The sequence below is a fragment of the Microtus pennsylvanicus genome, chromosome 2, assembly GCF_037038515.1.
Source record: "Microtus pennsylvanicus isolate mMicPen1 chromosome 2, mMicPen1.hap1, whole genome shotgun sequence".
Classification (NCBI taxonomy): domain Eukaryota; kingdom Metazoa; phylum Chordata; class Mammalia; order Rodentia; family Cricetidae; genus Microtus; species Microtus pennsylvanicus.
Window position 1 is genome coordinate 4,924,819 of NC_134580.1, and position 11,224 is coordinate 4,936,042.

Below are 11,224 nucleotides of genomic sequence, written 5' to 3' on the forward strand. Positions count from 1 at the left end.
GTATGCCTGAAGGCCAGAAGAGGGCACCAGACCTCATTACAGATGAGCCACCATGTGGTTGCCGGGAATTGAACTCAGGACCTTTGGAAGAGCAGGCAATGCTCTTAACCACTGAGCCATCTCTCCAGCCCCCTGGGATAGGAATCTTGAAAAGAACGGAGCATAAAAGGAAGCTGAAGTTACCAGAACGAGAAAACACAGGGCCTGCAGAAACCTACCTGGTAGATAGCCTGGCCTTGACTTTTGTTCGGAAACCAGCAAAAAAGACTTCTTGCAGCCTTAAGGAATGATTTCAAATCTCTCACTTCACTCCCAGAGGAAACAGAATGAAAAATAAATGCTGTATCTGTCTATCCACTGCTCTCAAGACCCAGGAGATCCATTAGATAAGAACTACATCCTGAGCCAGCAGGACGGGTAATTTGGAGAAGGGGCTGTGCTAGGTTAGAATGAGGGCAAACACTGTTAACTCTGGAACACCAGACCGTGGGGGACACGGGAGGGTGACATAAGGACATCGACCTGGAGCTCTGCTGGGGAAGCTCCTACTACTCCGGCTGCCAGGTCAGTGTTGAACAGCAAGTGTGAAGTGTGGGAGAGGCCTTAAAGGTGAAGGAAAGGGCTAGGGCAGCACTCAAGAGGCAGAGACAAGTGGATCTCTGTGAGTTTGAGGCCAGCCTGGTCTACAGAGCTAGTTCCAGGGCAGGCTCCAAACCTACAGAGAAACCCTGTCACAAAACCACCCTCCCCCACCAAAAAAAAAAAAAAGATGAAAGGCAAGACTGGGTTTGGGCAGATGATGTCTTGATCCAGTTCATTTTTTTTCTGTAGATTAAAGAATTAAAAGGGCCGGGTGGTGGTGGCGCACGCCTTTAATCCCAGCACTTGGGAGGCAGAGGCAGGCGGATCTCTGTGAGTTCAAGACCAGCCTGGTCTACAAGAGCTAGTTCCAGGACAGGCTCCAAAACCACAGAGAAACCCTGTCTAAAAAACAAAAAAAACAACAACAACAAAGAATTAAAAGGAAGGAAAAGTGGGGTGTGATGGCAAATGCCTTTAGTCCCAGTACTCAGGAGGCAAAGACAGATGGATCCCCATGAGTTCAAGGCCAGCCTTGTCTAGAAAGCAAATTCCAGGACAGCCAGGACTACACAGAGAAACCCTGTCTCGAAAAAACTAAAATGAATGGATGGATGGAGGGGAGATCTCAAGCGTGACAGGCAGCAGTGGAGAGATCATGAACAGCAGCAAACAGGAATGGTCCCCAGTCAGCATTAGAAGAAAAGATTTGTTAGAGGTGAGGAAAGCACACGGAGAGACCCAGAGAGAAAGACCCCCCACAAAGCAGAGGGGTACACAGGGAGCCATAGCCCAACTTTTTCTTGAGGACTGGGTTTTTTGGTTTTTGTTGTTGTTGCTGTTTGTTTAAAAAAACAAACCTTGCCTGGCGGTGGTGGTGCACGCCTTTAATCCCAGCACTCGGGAGGCAGAGGCAGGCGGATCTCTGTGAGTTCGAGGCCAGCCTGGTCTACAAGACCTAGTTCCAGGACAGGCACCAAAGCTACAGAGAAACCCTGTCTCGAAAAAAAAAAAAACCTTTGAGAGGCAGGCAGATCTCTGTGAGTTCGAGTTTGAGGCTAGCCTAGTCTACAAGTGCTAGTTCCAGGACTGACTCCAAAGAAAACAGAGAAACCCTGTCTCAAAAACAAAAACAAGGACTGGAAAGATGGCTCAGCGGTTAAGAACACTGACTGTTCTTCCAGAGGTCCTGAGTTCAATTCCCAGCAACCACATGGTGACTTACAACCACCTATAAAGAGATCTGATGTCAACACTGTATTCATAACAAATAAGTAAATTTAAAAAAAAAGAAATAACAGTCTGTCTCTTCCCATTTATAAAAAAACAAAAAAAAATCTTTGAAAGGTCTTCCTCCCCTAATTTGGGGTTGATCAGTTTGAAGACCAGATGACTGTTTGGCTCACAAAGGTTATGTAAGCATCATCGCCTAAGCTGACTTGCTAAGCCAGTCAGCCCATCAGCTTCAGGCCCTACAAGCAGGAGAAAAGGGCTTTGTTTTAAGTCAGCGGAATTATGTCTGGATCAGGAGAGGGAAGAAGAAGCCATTCATTTTGGAAGTTTGCCACCTTTATGACCAGCTCTGTAATTATTTATTACTTATTACTTAGGTAAACTCCAATCCAGCAGCCTGTCAGGGGGTCTGTTAAGCTCCTAGCCCCTCACACAGACACTGGCTCCAAACAGGTGAACTGGAGCATGGGCAGTTCAGAAGGTCACGACTCCATCCTCAAAGTCGAGTCAAACGCGGCTTTTTAAATGGAGCCTGTTGGGGCAGCACGGTCCGGAAAGCCATGGCTTGCTTGGCTTGCTATGGACTGCCTTGGAGCAGGGCGCATCCTGACTGCTACAGACCTCATCCCATGGAGAGATCAAGGGGGCTAATCAGATCCCAAAGTTATCCATTAGAAAGCTTTTCCAGGGAGCTGGTGGGAGGGCTTGGTGAGTAAAAATATCTGCTACTGAAGCCCGGCCACCCCAGTTGGATCCCAGGAACCCATGTAAAGGTGGAAGGAGAGTAAGGACTCCACAGAGCTGACCTCTGACCTCCCGCACACCAGGGCTCAAGTACCCGTTCATACACTCACGCACAGACAATAACAATACGTTAAAGAGACGTTTGCCAGGAGACTCCACTTACCTGGAGGACAAGATTACCAACAGTCCTCCCTAGAGCCTGTAGGTGCAGCCCCTTATTAAGCTCTGAGTCTATGCCCGCAGGTGCCCCATGGGTGCCCTTCTCTATATTCAGCTGTGCCTGTGTATGACAACGGCCAACCTTTAACCCTCTATAACTGACAGATCACAACAAGCTCTCAAAGAATATGCCTACTACATAGAAAAAAACAAGATAATGCTTTTCAACGGGCAGATGGATGTTAATTAAGATCTATAGGCTAGGGCCAAGCGTGGTGTAGGGTGCCTTTAATCCCAGCCCTCGAGAGAGAGATCCAGAGGCAGGAGGATTTCGAGGCCAGCCTTGAAATGACGTTATAAAGTCATTAGGACTGGGGAGAGGGTTCATACAGTGCTAAGAAGATTGTCTACTCTTCCGGAGGACCTGGGTTCTGTTCCCAGCACCCACACAGTGGCTCACGACTCTATGTAATGCCAGTTCCAGAGACCAGATTTTTTTTTTCTTGCTTCTACAAATACTAGGCACACACATGGTGGACACACATATGCAGGCCAAATACTCTTGTGTGTCAAATAAAATAAATAATTCTAAAAGTAATTCGTTTTGTTTTGTTCTTTTCGAGATAGGGTTTCTCTGTGTAGCCCTGGCTGTTCTGGAACTTACTCTGAAGACCAGGCTGGCTGCAAACTCACTGACATCCACCTGCCTCTGCTTCCCAAGTACTAGGATTAAAGGCATGCACCACCATCGCCCAGGCAAAAATAATTTTTGAAGCCATGCTTATTGTATGTCCTTGATTCTGCCCGGCCTTTTGTGTCTGCCTTTTATAGCCAGGATAAAGAGCCTTAGATCGCTATGGCAGTTTATCCGTGCGATGAGTCTCCTGGGTGGACAATGTTTTCCACGGATGAACTCATCTGATTTCCATTGTCATTCCCTCTACGGGAATGACAGATGCCATTCCATCAAGGTTAAGTGCTACGTGTACGTTTCCGATAATTCTGCTAATCACACATCTGTCTGCTCTGCATGATCTACAAAGAGAGTTCCAAACTCCACAGCCTCCGCCATCAGTTTAGTGCACAGCTTTGAAACTGTGCGTGAGCTCTTTTTACCCTTTGGACCTGAGTGCTCCACTGTGTCTCAGTTTTATCTCCTCTCACTTGCCGGCCAATCTTCAGCCTGAATGCCAGAGGTCAGAGGTTGTGTGGCCTGCCAGCACAGATGCCAAGGGACAGAAGCAGGAAACAGTTCTTCTGTGTGCACTTTATCTCTGGGAAGGCAGCAGATTAACTTCCTGGAGATAAGGTGTGAGCCTCATCTCAGGGCAGTAGATTATCTCTGGAGTGCAAATCAAGGTGGTTAATCATTCCAAAGGTTAGCCTCGTCCCTCTGGCCAAGGTGTCCAGAAGTGTCCCTCGGAGTCATCCTGTTGGCGTGGTTCCCCCTGCACTTTTTCCTCATTATGGTCTTCGTCTGTGCTGCTGGGGTTGCACATCTACAAGCCTGCCGAGCCTTGTGTTCCTCCTGCAGCGTTGCCGGGGCTAAAGGTTCCTGTCTCTGGGGGGGAAAGGGAGGGAGGGAGAGAGAGAGAGAGAGAGAGAGAGAGAGAGAGAGAGAGAGAGAGAAGGCAGAAGAAAAGGGAGGAAGAAAGAGAAAACTTGTGGTACAGAAGGTAAAGGAACTCCTCAGGTGGGCATCTAACTGAAGCCTCTTCCCAGCATGGAATTGAGAACTCAGTTAACAACTGCTGCAGGGCTTCCTCTCTTAGACACAAGCCTTCAATTCTCTAAGAATTTAACCAGAAACCACATTTATAGGAAGAAGACACATACTAAACTTTCTGTGCAACCCTAGTCGTTCCTGTTTTTAGCCATCTCAGATTTTATAAATTTTTTTTTTTTTTTTTTGGTTTTTTGAGACAGAGTTTCTCTGTAGCTTTGGAGCCTGTTCTGAAACTAGCTCTTGTAGACCAGGCTGGTCTCGAACTCACAAAGATCTGCCTGCCTCTACCTCCAGAGTGCTGGGATTAAGGTGTGCGCCACCACCACCCGGCTAGATTTTATAATACTTTACAGGGCATCTCCAGAGTCACCTCACTTATTTCCTTTTGATATGTAATTTAAGAACCACCCAAAGATGCCGGGTGGTGGTGGTGCACACCTTTAAACCCAGCACTCGGGAGGCAGCGGCAGGTGGATCTCTATGAGTTCAAGGCCAACCTGGTCCACAAGAGCTAGTTTCAGGACAACTAGGGCTACACAGAGAAACTCTGTCTTGAAACACCAAAAAAAAAAAAGTTAAGTTTATGCAGTTAATACTGAGAAAATTGCTACTGTCTTTTGAGTTTGTACACCTGGATATGTTTTACTCCCTGACTGTCCCTCCAGGAGCTCAGGAGCTTGCTATAACAAATAATGAGAAGGCAGGTATGGTTAGATCATAGAGAAGGAAGCCGAGGCCAGTTACAGAATGGATCTTATTAGGGGCCAGGATCAGGCCTGGAGGGGAGAGTGCCCTGGGAGGTGCAGCGCATCCCTGGAGAGGCAGCCTGGAGGGAGGTGAGAGTGGACAGCACTCTAGGCCTTCTGAGAGATGGCTTAAAGCAGAAGAGAAAGGAGAGCCGCCACAGGGAGCGTGATGGTGCCAGGCATTCAGAGAAACCCAACAAGGGGTATTTTGGCTTTCATAGATTTTTAGGGGCTGGGTTCGCCTTTTTTTTTCTTCCCCTCAGAGATCTGTGTGTTCAAAGGGGCTCTCCAGGGACACATTGCCGAAGGCTGCATGGCCTGACTTTTCCAGGCTGTATATCTAATGTCTTCAAGTGAACAGTGTCTTAGAGTACCAGGCTCATGATGTAATACTTCAAACCTTTTTGTTTGTGTTTAAAGAAGAGGGGGAGGAGAAGAAGACCTGGAATGACCTCTTAAGTTAAGGCAAGAGGTTGACAGTCCTTGCTGCTCTTACAGACGAACCAGGTTCACTTTCCAGCACCTACAACAACTCACAACCAGCTCACAACCAACTCACAACCAGCTCACAGCCACCTCACAACCAACTCACAACCAGCTCACAATCAGTTCACAACCAACTCACAGCCACCTCACAACCAGCTCACAACCAACTCACAACCACCTGTAAGTGCAGTCCCAGGAGATCTGATCCCCTCTTCTGGCCTCTGTACACATGAAGTACACACAACATCTATGCACACAAAACACCCATACACATGAAATAAATAAACCTTAAAAAATAGAGAAATTGCTAGACATGATGGCGCACGCCTTTAATCCCAGTACTTGGGAGGCAGAGGCAGCCAGATCTCTGTGAGGCCAGCCAGGGCTACACAGAGAAACCATGTCTTGAAAAACTACAAAGAAAGGAAGGAAAGAAGGACCGAAGGAAAAAGAAAAAGGAAAAAAATTAAAAATAGTATGAAGAACAGATCAGCATTTAAAAAAATCAGTAACCTGGGGCTGGAGAGATGGCTCAGAGGGTAAGAGCACTGGCTGCTCTTCCAGAGGTCTTAAGTTCAGTTTCCAGCAGATGATCTGGTGCCCTCTTCTGGTGTGCAGGCAGACGTGCAGGCAGAACACTACATACATAATAAATAAATAAGCAATTTATTTATTTTTTAAAAATCAATAACTTTCATTTGACATTCAGCTGTAACTTGGACACAAAAAAATAGTTTTAAGTAAATCTCAAGCTGTCACTTTCCCTAAGTACTCGATCTTTTTTTTTTTAATATTTATTTATTTATTATGTCTACAATATTCTGTGTGTCTGCCTGCAGGCCAGAAGAGGGCATCAGATCTCATTTCAGATGGTTGTGAGCCACCATGTGGTTGCTGGGAATTGAACTCAGGACCTTTGGAAGAGCAGGCAATGCTCTTAACCGCCAAGCCATCTGTCCAGCCCCTAAGTACTCGATCTTTATTAAACACAATTATTTAAAGGCATTGCTTATAAATCTTACTATAAGCAAATCAAAATAACCTTTAATGATAAAATAGAGCTCACCTCCCACTGGTGTCTGCACCACTCTCTGTGGCCTGCCTTGAGGAGTCCGATCCTGTATTTGGGTCTGTCTTGTTTTCTTCAACTGCCCCCAGAGAAGTCTACATCCATGCTCTTGGTCTGCTCCATTTTCCCCTTAAGTCCCTCTTCCTCTCTTATCCCAATGATTAAATAGCTTTATTAGAATCTCCAACATTGGTTCATCATAATGGCTAGTTCTGAAATCCTTTTCTTTCTTTCTTCTTTTTTTTTTTTTTTTTTTGGTTTTTCGAGACAGGGTTTCTCTGTGGTTTTGGAGCCTGTCCTGGAACTAGCTCTTGTAGGCCAGGCTGGTCTCGAACTCACAAAGATCTGTCTGCCTCTGCCTCCCAAGTGCTGGGATTAAAGGCATGTGCCACCACCGCCCGGCTCTTTTTTGTTTTTTCAAGACAAGGTTTCTCTGTGTAGCTTTGGAGCCTGTCCTGGAACTTGCTCTGTAGACAGAGCTGGCCTAGATCCACCTGCTTCTGCCTCCGAAGTGCTGGGATTAAAGGTGTGCGCTACCACTGCCTGGCTCTGAAATTCTTTTCATTGTTGAAGCTTTGGTGTCCCACAAACATCTGTAGCTCCAGGGACTGCAGAGATGGCTCAGCACTTGAGAGCACAGGTTGCTCTTCCAGAGGCCTTGAGCTCAATTCCCAGTAAAGCTCAACATCTGTCTCAGTAAAGCTCACAGCCATGTATTTTGGGATCTGATGCCCTCTTCTGGCATAAGGGTGTACATGCAGATAGAGCACTTATACACAGTAAAACAAAAACAAAAACCAATGACATCTATAACTCCAGCCCCTTCTGGCTTCTATGCACACACACACACACACATGCACACACACACACATGCACACACACACACACACACACACACACACCTAAAAAATGAAATAGCACAAAGGCGACGTAATGATCTCTTTATCATTTTCACTCTTTTTTAATTTTATGGTTTATTTTGCCTGGTGGTGGTGACGCACGCCTTTTATCCCGGCACTTGGAAGGCAGAGGCGGTGGATCCAGTTCTCTGTCAGAGGCTTCTTTGCTGCCTTTCAGTGGAAGATGTGGGGAATGAAGGAGGTGTGGAGATAGAGAGGGAACGGGGGACCATGGATCCCAGGGGCGGCAGCTGGGGTGGGCTGTCATGTGGGGCAGGGCACGGTAGAAGGGAGATTAGGAAATAAACTGGAGCTGGACCTGCTATGGAAGGACTGAGAGGCACTGGGTGGTCGTCGAAACCCTAACCACTGGCTGCGGGGCGGCTGAAAGGTCACCTGAGAAGTATAAGAAACAAGACTACGAAGGGTATCTGTATGCCTGCATTCTACCAGTAAGAGCTAGTAGGTCTTGCCATAGGACCAGCCCAAATAATCAGCACGCTAAGAAAGAAAGAGAAGACTTGCTTGCAATTGTAGATGCGAATCCAAGCACGTGAGTTCATCTGTGCTGATGCAGTGGGTGAGATCATTGTGGGTACAGAAGAAAGCGACCCAGTCCTACCCAGAGAGGACAGGGCCAAGCCTGAGACATGAGGGACAGATCAGGAGAGGATGGAGTCATGGGCCAGGGATGTTTGGCCTGGAGGTAGGGACTAGGAGGGTCCCTAAGAAAGGCAGGTGGGAAAGACCTGAATCATCTTCTGGGGAACTGTACCCCCCAACCTCCTCCTGAGGTCCCAATGACAACCCCAGGAATGATCTTCTGAAGTTCACTCTGGGGAACGAGTAGGTTTATCGGGCTTCCTTACAGAGCCTGGGTGAGTGGTCACTTAGTGGAGTGTGGGTGCTCCCGTCCAAGAGTCTGCACTGAGAAGCCCTAACCAACAGGAAGGTGGCTTTCCCATAGACAGAGATGGAGCTCCTCACCTCCCCTAGTTCTTCCCTATCTCTCTCCTCTAACTGCTTCTCCAGGGCCCCAAGGACACAGACAAGAAGGGCAGAATTGCACCCAGATGATTGGGAGTGGTAGCTAGATACTGTGGTGAGGGTCCCACGACCCTTCACCTGCCCACCTCTCTGAGGGAAGGCAGACAAGCGATCTTTTCTGAGCAGGCTCTCCAAAACTCCTGCAGATGCTGGCGGTTGGCTCAGAGGAGAGGCCTTCACACAGCAGGGTCCTGGTGGTGGTAGCCTTTGGGTCTAAGGTCCTGAGAGTTGGGCACTGCGCCTCGGCCTCCTCTGTCTGCATATCAAGGTCTGGGGGCAAAACGTTGGGTGTTTGGCAAGCATATGTATGAGGGGAGGAATATACTAGGAGAGAGTGGCCACAGCCTTCCAGGGTGGGAGAGGAGCCCCCTCTCCCCCCAATGAAAGCTTGAGGCTCTGGAGCCATAGCCAGAGTAGGACTAAGCACTGGGCCACAAGAGTCTCTGCTGTCATCTCTGCCGTTGGAGACCTCTGTGTTTGCTGGCTCCTGCTGGCTCATGGCTTAGGGGTAGCTCCTGGCCAAAGCACAGGACTAAGTCCTTTCTAACTGTACTTGGCCTTCCTGAGGGGCTGCTGGACAGCCCATGTGGGTGCTTGGGTGCCTCCACACAGGTTCAAGCACTGTCACCTCCAAGTAGGTCAGTGTCCCCCTTCCTACCTGCCGTGCCAGTTTTATCTGCAAACACCCTGTGCCCTCTTCCGGTGTCCCTATCATGGGGTCCCTTCTCTATTCCCCATCACCTCAGCTCCAATTTAGGTCCATGGCTAGGCTCATTACTTGCACTATGAGGTTATACTGGGTTCCTGTATTGCTGAGTGACTTTATGTATATCCTGGCAGACGGCACCAAAAATACACAACATGAAATGTGGGGGTTCAGTTGCATGCAAATGCTCAGAGACAGGCGGCTGGCAGAGACTGCACCCCATAATGTCTGGAATGGTTTGGGTTAAATAGATGTCCTGGCGTTTTCAGGAACGACTTTGGGGCCCAAGACATTTCAACAGGTCCCTGTTAGCTCTCAGCTAGGCCTCTGTCTCAGTTAGGGTTTCTATTCCCCTGAAGAGCCGGGCGGTGGTGGTGCACACCTTTAATCCCAGCACTCGAGAGGCAGAGGCAGGTGGATCTCTGTGAGTTCGAGGCCAGCCTGGTAAACAAAAGCGAATTCTAGTACAGGCTCCAAAGCTATAGAGAAACCTTGTCTCGAAAAACAAAAAAACAAAAAAAAAAGAAAGAAAGAAAAAAGTTGTATTCCCCCAAAGAGACACCATGGCCACGGCAATGCTTACAAAGGAAAACATTGTATTGGGGTTGGTCTACAGTTTCAGAGGTTTAGTCATTGTCACCATGGCGGGACATGGCAGCAGACAGGTAGTCATTGTGCTGGAGAAGCTGAGCATTTACATCAAGATCCACAGGCAACAGGAAGTGAAACTGTGTCTACACTGAGCAGAGTTTGAGCATAGGAGACCTCAAAGCCCACCCTCACAGTGATGCGTTTCCTCTACCAAGGCCACAACTAGTCCAACAAAGCCACACCTCCTAATAGTGCCACCTCCTATCAGCTTATGGGGGTCAATTATATTCAAACTACCACAGTCTCCCAGGCCACTAGCTGGCCTGTCTTATGGTTCAGATGTGACCTCATAGGGCTGAGGACTTTGACCTGCTGAATCCGATTGCCTTCCTCCCTGCTTCCACCTACCTCTCCCATCTGTTTTATGAATAGCCATGTCTTGAAACACTCACTTCTTCCATTTAGTCTTGGGGCTTGTGCACCCTGCATCCTTTTTGTCCCTGACATCTCACACCCCAATTACTCCCAGACGTCTCAGCTACAACCAATACTTCCCAGGCCTGGAAAGATCCAGAAAGAGGCGGCCTTGAAACAGGTGCCACTGACCTAGATTCTCTGGCTCAAGAACTTTGTACCCACCCCATATTTGACTCTTTGCCTCCTGCCAGACACTCCAAACCTAGTTTGGGATTGAAGGCATGACACAATCTTAGGACCTGCTCCATGACCACCCCAGAAGGCACCTTTCCAAGTATGGGGGGGGGAAAGGGAGGAGGTCTCAAAGAACACAGAGATCAACACAAGACGGTCTCTCCTCCCTAAGTGGCAAGGTTAGAGGGACATCTGTGGCCAGGAAAGCAGGGGAGTTCCAGGGAGCCAGGTGGTATGGGGCCCCCCAGAAGAATACATGCAGATGAGATGGGTGTCACAGAGAGTGGAGAACAGGTGACACGAGATCTCGGACTCTATCTCTCATTGTGGGCAAGAAAGCTAAGGTGTCTCTGGCTCAGCGTGTGGCTCTGGAGGGTGCCGCCAACTGTCATTGCCTGTGCAAGGGAACACTGAGAGCTTGAGTTATGCTGCCACCTTCAGGGAGGACAGTGAGCCTGACAAAATTAAAGAGCCAATGCAAGGGTCTGGGAAGATGGCTGTTCCTAGAACCATGTAAGAAGCACTCCTATGAGCTTAGGATGAGGAACTAGGAGACTGTCCATGAGCTTGTTGGCTAGTTAGCCTGTA